Below are 12,067 nucleotides of genomic sequence, written 5' to 3'. Positions count from 1 at the left end.
ATGCGCTCAGGTTTTGCCCACCCGTGCTGGGTAGAAAATATTGAGGATGCTTCTTGTATCTGCAGTTCAGACAGCCACGCACCAATAACCGAAGGCCTTTTTAAATGCATGATAGCAGTTTGCATGGACCCATAAACCTCTGGTTGTAAAAGAAGCAGAATGGACTGAAGAAAGAACATGAACACCGGTTTGGGCTGGCACGGTTACATTTCCCATTAAAAATGACTTGGGGTCTAAATGGAAGAAATGATACTGCTGAACATTTGTTTTTATTAAGAATCTTGAACGTTTATTAAGAAAGCTGTAGAATGTATACACTTTTTATTTAGGTATTGCAATTAGATCTTAGTATATTTGCAAATCTGAGTGGAAAAGACTTCTTGATGTGTTGGAATTTCAGGAAGGTAAGCCGTCGCTTTCCACAGACTTTAAATGTCTTTTTAAAAAAAAACATTTGTCATCTCAGAAACAAGTACCTAGTTCATCTTTTCCTGAAAAGAAATTCGTGTCATTTCAGATTACCCATGTATTCAAACCACTTTGAAAGTTCAGTTTTGACAAAAGCAGTTCTTAATTAACATGGCTTTCCCAACTTTCTTCAAGCACAGTTATAGGATAAACCGTTCCCATTGCTCTAACTTGCTGCAAGTCTTGTTTTACTTCACTTGACCAAACTTCATCCTGTTCAAACCCCCCCCCCCCCCAAAAAACTCCGAAGATGTTTTTTGACTATTAACTTCAATCAAGGGGCAATTCCTAAAATTGATTTTGTTATTTACTGCCTGCGATAACAGCATCTGGGAGTCTCTCAATCAGATGCCAAGATTCCTTTATGCAGACATGGGGCAACTTACGGAGCCAAACAGTGCTACCTGCCCCCCGGAGCTCCAGATCGCTGGCCTTTGCGGAGCAGCTTGGACCTTCCGTGTCTCTGATGATTTCGTTCATCTGTGATTTACCTGATGCTCGAACATAAGGAAAAGTCTGTGGGCATATCGGCATCTCCCGTCACGTGGTCATGGCAGAGTTTGGCAAATCTGGTTAGTTGGCCATGTTATTTGCTCTGGTTCATCGTTCTTTCAACCCGCTGCTATAGAATCAGATAGTCCCCGGTCAGGTGGCCTCCCGCCAGATGCTCCCTCTTTGCCTTAAGTGTTGTATGACTGGAACTATGAAATTATGTCTTGAGAAACAAATTGTCAGTTCCCATGCCAAGGAGATTGATGTGGATGTTCCACATCGAGGCATACGAGGAAAGGAATCCAGTGTTTCCTCCAGTGAAGATCATTGACTTGTTTCACCAAATGAAAAGCAGGAGGAAATTTTGTTTCATTAAGTTCGGATAAGCAAAGGGTTGGAAACACTGAATCTGTCCTCTCTTTTTGTGAAACAAGATAGCAGAAATCCAGGACTGTTGTCCTAGCAATGACCCTAACTGTACTGGAGGAAAAATTTTTGACATTTTATACCCTTTAAAACCCGTGTACCTGAATACAGTGTTTGAGAAATATCTCTTTGGTTACAGAAGGGCAAACAGCCATTTCATTTGTGATCTTGTATCTCATGTGTGTGTTTTGAGACTGGTGGTGGCCATGCTCTGCCTGGGATTATTTGTGTTCTGAACCTGAAGCATCAAAGCGAGAGGTATCGAAAGGTCAGATTTTGTCACTGGTCTGGGATTGACACTGGGATTTGTTATGGCCCTGTGGCTTTAAATCTTATTAAGCTTTCTAGAGCAGTCTCAACTGAAACCTTGCTCCTCAAGGACCAGGTTCATGTTATCATCAGGCAGAAGATATACCACAAAGATACTAAATAATGTCTGTGCTACTAAAGATAGGATCCATGGCACATAATATACCTCAGTAGATGTCTCCCCAAAAGACAATCCTGGTGAATCATGAGCTCTTCAGTGAGAGTGAACATAATTATACATTTATTGACAGGAGGTAACAGATGGACTAGCTGGTTTAGCAGCTGGGTTTCCAGTCATTATTCACGCAGATTGAAGAAAAGAATGATGTACCTAAAGAAAGCAGTAGGAGCTGACACTTCCTGAAGCCGAGCTCTAGTTGAGCAATCCCTCCTCATCAATGTTCTGGCAAAGGCGATGTCACGGTTTGCATTAGGAAATTTCAGAAGTCTCCTTTTAGAGCTCTCATACCATGATTTGAATTTACCGTGAAACTGTCAGGTACTTCACGGGAAACCTGGCAGATCCTGTGTTCCTCTCCTGCATTTGCAAGTCTGATGCAAGAGTACGTACTGTCTGTCACTGGATTGCCACAACTGGCAGGGCAAAGAAGTAATTGTAAACAGACAGAGTTTATTCACAGTAGGTCACGTTAAGGATCAAGATGATTCGTTAGGGTGCTGTTAGCAAGAAGTGATGTTTTTCAATTCATCATTCCCAAAGGATCTTGCCTAAACAAAAGCGTGCTTCCTCAGATGCAGGAGTGGATAGGAAAGATTCTGGAAAATCTCCAGGGGAGAGAGAAAGTCCAAATTCCAGCAGTCGCATGCTTGTTATTTAAATACAGTCACAGGGTTTCATTAATGCTAACTTACGCTTTTTTGTCCTTCCACTGAAATTATAATCTAAACAAACTAAATAATACAAATTTATAAGATGCAGTGGTTTTAGTGCACCGAGAAAGCTTGCTTTGTATTCTTTAGCATCTCAGTGCAATTTGAAATCCACATTACGATGACCTCAGTACATTAGGCTGCTAGGCCTGCTTTGTCATCCTTTTTTAAGGTTATTGTACAACTTTGTCATGCTTTGGCTTATATTTCTGCTCTTTGTAACTGTAATCAAACTTGTGTTGTGAAATCTCAGTGACGTCCTCATGGAGTGAATTGAAAGTACATCCAGACACGGAATTTTCTCTCCCAGTCGAAGTTTTGTCTCACTGAATAGTTGTGTGCTACGCCAATAAGGAACATTTTCGGAAATGCTTAAATGATTTAGGAGCCAAGCACTATAGGAAGCCAGTGGGATTTAAGCTGCTTTAGTTAATGTGATTGTCCCACATGCTCAGTCTGTTCAAGATATTCAGACTTGAGTAGATGAGAGAGGGAGGACAGGACCTTTTGCTGACCAGCTGACTCACTTGTCTGAAATGCATGCGTGGTGGTTTGTGGCTTGTGCTCCCTAATTGCTTCGAGCACGAGTCTCCAAGGAGTGTTCCTGCTTCAGTTTTGCATAGTTTTGTTTCTTAGCCTGAATTCTCTCACTCCCGGTAAGTGGGTTTTTTGGGTTTTTTTTCTTGCTGATATTGATTTGTTAAACTGTTTAAGACTAATTTACTTGTTGTTTTTTAAAGAAACGGCAAAGTTGTGAGAATTCTGTATTTCAGGTTATTCATCCGTTAGTCCATTTCCTCTCAGAGTTTGGAGCTTAAATTCAGACTTGTAGTGGCCTTAGTGCCGTCAGAGGTCTCGGAGTTATCTGTTATGTATTTCTTATTCTGGAATAATGAAGTTCTCTACGAATTTTTAAGAAAGATGGTTTCTCTTTTATACAGCGGGAAAGTTCTGGTAACCTGCTGCTGAAAGGAAGTGGCAGAAATGTTCTGGGGCCTCAGAGGAACCTGGGATTCGCAGCCCTGTCTCAGAGGGTCAAAAATCTAAAGAACTCAGGGAAGTTAAGTACTTCTTATTTTCATAGTAGATACATATACTTTCATCCAGTGGCCTTTGAACTTGTGAAAAATTTCCCATTTACTTCAGTTAGCATTACGCTGGGCTTCTAATAAAAAACCTAGTGTTAATTTTGGAAAATGAGTATGTCCTTTCTTAGAGGAAGTATGTAAATTACTGTTAATTCTTTAAATGAGTATAAAGTAAGAAAACTGTCATATGGGATCACTTATGGTGGTCTTGTGATTTTAGTAACTATTCTGGTAATAAGAATAATGTTGGTGTAATAAAATCCCAACCCAAATACCTGAAACAGAAGTATACTTTTCTTTCTATGATTTTCTTAGTCATTCAGTCTTCTGCATGCTATAAAACTCAATAGTCATAGTTTTAGGTCTTGAATGTTCTCCTTGACTGAGCCATTAGATTCTCTCTTGCAGTTTTTAAGGCTTGTAGTGAGGCCCAGGACACAGAGTCAGCTTAGCTCTGTTCTCTGCTGTGTTGAAGACTCCCAGCGTGACCACAGACATGTAATTTTAGCACTAACATTGAACAGATGATATTTCTTAGAGGCTTGCCCTTGACTTTTATTGGAATGAGAGCTCTTTCCACACTTCAGTTTTCTCCTCCGTAAAGTGGGGATGATAGTGTTTGCCTCAGAGGTTGTGTGGGCAAATGTTTGAAGATGTGGAGATCAGTAATGCTAGGAGGCTTAGAAATCTTTGACAGGAGTTATGTGCACGCTTTCAGGGTAGAGTTTGTTCTTTCTATTACAAAAGTAAAGCAAGCTAGAGAGATTAAGCAGGTGGCAGCTGCTGATAACATCCTGACAGAGTACTGTGGTTACATTTATTTTTTAAGCCAATTGGAAGACTTCTCGCTACCATGAAATAGTGCGCGTCCTGTATTTCTGTGAGACAGTCTGCAAAGGACGTTTTTTCCAGTTCTGAGAGAAAGGTGCCTATGCATTTTTTTGAAGAAAATGTTTTTCCTTCTGATATTGGTTAACTGTCTATGTAAGTTATATATTCTCATGGTTATTCACTTTGGAATCCACTGACGATCCTTAAGGTTTTTAATTGCTAAGCTGATTTCAGTTGTTTAATTTTTGGAACAGCCACTACAGGCAGACCTCTACTCTGTATTTAATTTTGAGTACATTTCCTCATTGATAAAAAAGTTGTGTTGTGTTCTTAGTAGGAGGAGCTATGTGAACCAAGCCGAGATGAAAACACCAAAAAGGCCAAGCAGTTCTTTGATTTTGCCGGGGGTATATTCACAGGAGCAGAGTTTGTGGTAAAAAAATAACAATTTCTGATGTATGTTGTAGGTATGCTTACCTTGCTAGATGCCCTGTTTCCTGACCGATGAGACCAAGTCGTACGACTCTGGCCTTCCCCATCCAAATCGCGCTCTTGCCCATCAGAGCAAGAGCACTGTGCTTTTCAGAGGTTCTGTACAGTGCTATGAGTTACCATGACCCATCTTAGATCAGGGACAATAAAGTGGCTAGGTTTTATCAACTGATACAGCACTGCACAAAAAGCTTTGGTGTGAGTGTTTTACAGGCCTTTATTGTCAGAATATTTAAAACGTGTACATCCCTAAACAGCAAGAGCAAGATATCACAGAAATTACTTCATTGTTCTTCAACAGAAGCTCTTTCTGTCCCTGTCCAGCCTTCTGTGTTAACTGAAGTCTCTTCCTTCTTCTCTAGCAGAGCATTTTAACCTCCAAAACAGTATTTTGCAGTTTACAGAGCTTGTTACAGTGTGTAAATGTTAACAATAAAGATAAATACTTCGTCATTAATAAAATGACCTATGTAGTCAGAATTATTGCCTCAAGGTAAATCTTAATTTCTACAAACTGAAAGTTTTCTACTGAGCTTTACTTTTTGTAAGAAAATTGAGTCTATTCAGTTCTGCAGGTAACTATAGCTCGGATTCCCTGAGTTTTGTTTCTGTCACTGATACTGGCTTAATATGAAATTATAGATGAATAGTTTCAGCTTTGTGCCCTTGTTTTGCTTGCCTGTAAAACAGAAAACATAATCTCCTGTCTCTGAAGGATCTCTTAGATTGTAAACTGTTTAAGGCTGGGGCTGATGGCTTTATGTGCTGTTCTTCAGCCTACAAAGCAGTCAGTTCTGGGTGGGAAGCTGAGGTTCTACCTGGGTCAAAGTTTAAGAACATAATCAAGAAAAACATTGTAACTTGTTTAATCAGTCTGTTTGTTTTCTTAATCCTTCTGAGATGTTTTGGATGAAAAATGTAAATATTACAAGGCTTTTCTCTTTAACAGTGTTACAGATGCATGCTGTTGTCATGATTGGGTCTGAAACGTGTGCCCGTGAAGCTGAAGCTGCCAAGCGGGCTGCTAAGAAACTGTCTTGTTCTGCTCTGTTGTTTGTGGTTTCTTTTTAGTGTTATGAAGCCTCTGTAGGCCAGTCCTTAGTCCCAATTGTTTGTGCCTTAACCCATCCCAGAATGCTCTTATATACTATTTTATATGCTAATTGAATACTGCCAGATGAGACAAAAATGAGCATAGGAGGTGCTGGATAGTAGGGAATTCATTCTTTTCCTCTCAGGTTGCACCCAGGAACAGCTGCCCACGTTTTCCCGGGGTCCGCTGCTGCAAGCGAGCACGGGCATCCACTGATGCGAGCACAGCCAGGAGGCAGGTGACCCCGTTGGTTTAGCCAGGAGTGCCTGCGGCGTTGCTTGTGCTAATCCAGGGCACGCACTTTAACGTGTCGTGTCACAGCAGTTGTCAGTGGCCAGCAACCTTCGTTCTTTACACAGCAGGAGACAGAAATGAGAGTTCATGCTGAATTACAGACGTATATTGATTCATTTATTTAATGCGTGTATTGAAAGTGATTAGATTATAATTTACTGGCATTTTTTTGCAATAAATAAGTAAATATATGTGCCTCTATTCAAAGTACCAGGTACTTTAATTTAAGAGCTTCTGGTAATAATTGTTTCTGAGCCTTAAGGAGTTGTTTGTTTGCTATCTTATTCAACATTTATTTGTAGCTCGTTCTTCTGATTAATTTAAAAGTAGCAAAGTCAGGAAAATGCTTATTTCTAAGCAGGGTGATGCTATAGTGTTCGGTAACCACCCGGTTACTGGTATTTTTCCTTTGCTTGCTCTTTTGTCCTCTGTAGCTTGTGTTACCATTTCTAAATATATTCTGATACACACTTTTCCATGGGTTACGAGACTGCAAGCTCTTTTATGACATTATTCATGTTGTTCCAGCAAGAATTTAAGAAGCAAACCACTGATGTCATTTATGTGTTAATGATGAATAAAGACTCAGTCAAACAATGACAAGATACTTAGAGTTTCAGGACTTCATTTGGATGTGATGTTTTGTATATCTTAAGCTCAGAGTTTTCTTTTTTTCACATTTCTGTCCAAGAAAGCTGAGTGATCACAAAGATGATTTTACAGTTTATTACACAAAAGGATTTCCTTTACTATTATTCATTTGCATTGCTAACATTCCTCTGTTCTGGGAATACAACTTTGTACCCCCGGGAGCACACTTTTTTCTGAAATCACATCGGAATTGTGTTTGTTAATTTACATCACATCAGAATTGTCTTTGCTAATTTACTGGGCAAACAAGCTGTGTATCTTTATGCAGGAGGGAAGGGAGAAAAGTGAGAACTGTGAAGGACTGCTGCCTCAGATGCTGTTGCCATGGAGCTGCTAACGAGGAAAAAAACTGCAGCATGGATTTCTTCTGCTGTTGGAGGTAAGATGAGGGCACAGCAAAGGCTGTAGGAGGGGGCGGGGAGGCAGAGGGAGGGAGAAGAGGAAGAAAGTCTGCGTCCTTGCTGTCTAAAAAAGGAAATTCAGTGTTCATGAGCAGAACTGCTGGTGCAGAAGAACAAAGCTATCTCAGTTGTTTAGGGTAGCAAGAATGATGAGCAAGCAAGCGCACTCCTATGCTTTCAGGAGGAAATACTGCGAAGAAAGGAGGGAGAAGAGTGACTTTGTCACGTAGAAAATACTCACTGCTGCGTCAAGATAGCTGCTTTTTGGTAGTACTTTGGCATTAATATTGTTCCCCTGGGTAAAGACAGCTGTGAAAAACTCAGTAGGTAGATAAGCAAGAAGAAAAAGTGGTGCTAAAAAAATTCAGCATCATCTTGAGCTGATGAATTCTGTCTGCATGTATTAAAATGTCAGTCGTTACCTTCAGCTGTGCGGTGCTGTGAAAGCTTTCAAAATGCAAGGGACATGGGGGGGGTTTGGTAAGATTGTTACAATAAATTGATCTGTTATCAACCTTTTGTCAATGATCTTTCATCTTTTATCTAAGTAGACATCTTTTGAGTGAAAATGTATAATGAATAACTGAAAAGAAAATACTAGGGACTCGAGGATATCGACTACAGAACTGACATCAGACATGCCTTCTGTGGAATCTCTTTAATGGGATGAGCTTTGTAGACTAAGACTCTTCATGGTCACTGCAGAATTATCTGCAAAGCACTCATCCAGAAGCTGCTGCTGCTGTTTCTGCATCTGTCTGGCGTTTCCCCTTCCGGCCCCCCGCCTGCCGGCAGCATCTCCCCTGCCAGCACCTCCCCGCCGGCAGCGGTTCCCCTGCCAGCCCCTGCTTGCAGGCAGCGTTTTCCCTGCCGGACTGCGCCGGGTTTGCGTGGCAGGGGTTTGGTAGCTGGGGGCTACAGGGGTGGCTTCTGTCAGAAGCTGCCAGAAGCTTCCCCTGTGTCCAATAGAGCCAGTGCCAGCCGGCTCCAAGAGGGACCTGGCGCTGGCCAAGGCCGAGCCCACCAGCGATGGCGGTAGCGCCTCTGGGAGAACAGATTTAAGGGGGGGGGGGGGGACCCAACTGCACAACTGCAGCCAGAGAGAGGAGTGAGGATAGGCGAGAGGAGCGAGGATAGGTGAGAGGAGCAGCCCTGCAGACACCGAGGTCGGTGCAGCAGGAGGGGAGGAGGTGCTCCAGGCGCCGGAGCAGAGATTCCCCTGCAGCCCCTGGGGAAGCCCATGGTGAGGCAGGCTGTGCCCTGCAGCCCAGGGAGGTCCGTGGTGGAGCAGAGACCCACCCGCAGCCCAGGGAGGTCCGTGGTGGAGCAGAGACCCACCCGCAGCCCAGGGAGGTCCGTGGTGGAGCAGAGACCCACCCGCAGCCCAGGGAGGACCCCAGGCCGGAGCAGGGGCAGAGTGTGAGGAGTCCTCCCCTGGGGAGGAAGGAGCGGCAGAGACAGCGTGGGACGAACTGACCCCAGCCCCCATTCCCCGTCCCCCTGTGCCACCGGCGGGAGGAGGTGGAGAAATGGGGAGTGAAGTTGAGCCCGGGAAGAAGGCAGGGCTGGGGGAAGGTGTTTGAAGATTTGGGGGTTATTTTCTCATTCCCTTCCTCTGGTTTGATCGGTAATCAATGGAGCTAATTTCCCCCAGTCGAGTCTGTTTGGCCCGTGATGGCAGCTGGTCTCTCCCTGCCCCTGTCTGGAGCCTTCGGTTCCATTTTCTCTCCCTGCCGGGGTGAGGAGGGCAGTGACAGCGGCTCTGGTGGCACCGGCCCCCGCCTGCCGCCCTTGCTTCACGCAGGCTCTTCGCATCTCGTTCTGGTTCCCTGTCCCTGCTTTTTCATTTTTCCCGCTATTTCCCTAATGTCCCTCACTTTTTCAATGTTCTTTCTATGTCTACTTTTTCCCTTTGATGTCTTTATTTTTAATCATTTCTTGTCTTTGCGCTCTTGCTTTTTAGATTTTCTTTCCACTTCTGTTTTAGTTTGCTGTCGCTTCATTTCATTTTTTGTATTTATTTCCTTAGTCCCAGTTGCTTTTTAATTTTCTACATTTATCCCATTCACTGTCCTTATTTCGCTGTCTTTCCTTTTAATTATTTCTTACCTTTCCTTACTGCCCTCATTTTTTAAAATTTTCTTTCTACATCTGTTTTAGTTCACTGTCCCTATTTCATAATTTTTTCCTTTATTTCCCTAATCCCCCTCACTTTTTAATTGTTCTTTCTATGCCTACTTTTATTCCCTTCGCTGCCTTTTTAAAATTACTTCTTGTCTTTCCTTAGTGCTGTCGCTTTTTAAATTTTCTTTCTGTGTCTCCGTTTTAGTTCGCCATCACTATTTATTAATTTTTTCCTCATTTCTTTAATCACTATTGCTTTTAATATTTTCTGTCTACTTTTATCCCGTTCACTGTCCTTGTTTAGTTATTTCTTGTCTTTCCTAAATGCTGTAGCTTTTTAAAGTTTCTTTCTATGTCTGCATTTTAGTTCGCTGTTGCTATTTTTTGGTGCTTTCCTCTCTTAATCCTTTGGCTTTTAAAATTTTCTACTTTTGTCTCATTTGCTGTTGTTAGTTTTTAATTATTTTTTCTTGTTTTTCCTTAGTGCCGTTGCTTTTCATATTTTCTTTCTACAACTGTTTTAGTTTGCCGTGGGTATTTATTCATTTTTTCCTTATTTCCTTAATCCTATTTGCTTCTAAAATTTTCTGTCTACTCTTATTCCATTTGCTGTCTTTATTTTTTAATTAATTCTTTTCTTTATTAGTGCCTTTGCTTTTTAAATTTTCTTTCTACATATCTGTTTTAGTTCACTGTCCCTATTCTTTAATTTTTCTCTTTATTTCCCTGTTGCCTATGCTTTTAAAATATTCTTTCGATGCCTACTTTTTTCCATTCCCTGTCTTTTAAAAATTATTTCTTGTCTTTCCTTAGTGCAGTTGCTTTTTAGATTTTCTTTCTACGTCTCCGTTTTAGTTCGCTGCTGCTATTTTTTTAATTTTTTCCTATTTCCTTAATCTTTCTACCTTTCTACCTTTACTCCGTTCACTGTTTTAACGTCTTCATTATTTCTGGTCTTTCCTTAGTGCTCTCACTTTAAAAATTTTCTTCCCATGTCTGTGTTTTCATTTGCTACCAATATTGTTTAATTCTTTCCTCTCTTAATCCCTTGGCTTTTAAAAAGTTGCTTCTATGTCTACTTTTATCTAGTTTGCTGTCTCTGTTTTTAGTTCTTTCCTGTCTACCCTGTACCTCATCGCTTTTCAAATATTCCCTCTACACCTACTTTTGCCAAGCTCCCTATCCTATTTTTTATTTGTTTCCTGCCTGTCATGTGCCTTGTTGCTTTAAAAATTTACTTTGTATATCTCTGTTTATTTAGTTTGTTGTCCCTATTCTTTAATTTTTGCTCTTTACTTCTCCTAGTCCTTATCACTTTTAAAATGTTCTACGTCTACTTTTATCCCATTTGATGTCTTTAGTTTTGATTTATTTCTTGTCCTTCCTTAGTGCTGCCTTTTTAAAAATTTTATTTCTACGTCTCCATTCTAGTTCGCTGTCTGTATTTTTTAATCTTTTCATCTCTTAATCCCTTGGATTTTAAAATTTTGTTTCTATGTCTACTTTTATGTACTTTGGTGTCCCTATTTTAATTTTTTTCCTGTACCTCAGAGCTTTTAAAATTTGCTTTCCATGACCACTTTTATCAACAGGCCTATCCTTAGTTTTTAATTCTTTCCTGTCTGTTGTTTAACACGTCACTTTTCCATTTCCTTTCTCTGTCTGCTTTTATCCAGTTCATTGTCTTTATTTTTTTATTTCGTGCATTTCTTTAGTGCCCTCACTTTTTAAGTTATCTGTCTACGTCTTTGTTTACTTAGTTCGCTGTCCCTATTTTAATTCTTTCCTCTCTTAATCCTTTGGATTTTCAAATTTTGTTTCTGTGTCTATTTTCATCAAGCTCCCTCTCCCCATATTTTATTTCTTTCCTGTCTGTAATGCACCCCATCCCTTTAAAATGTACTTGCTATGTCTCTGTTTATTCAGTTTGCTGTCCCTATTTTTTTAATTTTAAAATCTTTTTGCATCTACTTTTATTTAGTTTTCTGTCTCTATTTTTTAATCCTTTCCTTTCTTAATCCCCATCACTTTTAAAATTCATTTTCTATGTTTCTATTTAGTTCGCTGTCCTTATTTTTTTCCTTTATTTCCCTAATCCCTGTTGCTTTAAATATTTTCTGTCTCCTTTTATCCAGTTCACTGTCTGTATTTTAATTTTTTTCTTGTCTGTCCTTTATAACTTTGCTTTTCAAATTTTCTTTCTATGTCTGTGTTTGTTTGTCATCCTTATTTTTCAATTTTTTTCCTTTGTTTTCTTAATCCCTTTTTTTAAATGCCCTTTCTGTCTGCTTTTATCCCATTCACTGTCTTTATTTTTTAATTGTTTCTTGTCTTTCCTCAGTACTGTCGCTTTTAAATTTTTTTTTCTATGCCTACTTCTGTCAAGCTCCAATCCCTGTTTTTTAATTCTTTGTGTGTCGTGTACCCTGTTGGTTTTTAAATTTACTTTATATGTCTCCATTTTAGTTTGCTGTCCCTATTTTTTTTCCTTTATTTCCTTAATTCTG

Source organism: Nipponia nippon, unplaced genomic scaffold (assembly GCF_047370975.1).
Source record: "Nipponia nippon isolate SJK-2023a ecotype South Korea unplaced genomic scaffold, ASM4737097v1 scaffold_7, whole genome shotgun sequence".
NCBI lineage: Eukaryota > Metazoa > Chordata > Aves > Pelecaniformes > Threskiornithidae > Nipponia > Nipponia nippon.
The sequence above is the reverse complement of the archived record's forward strand: the minus strand, read 5'-3'. Positions refer to the sequence as shown.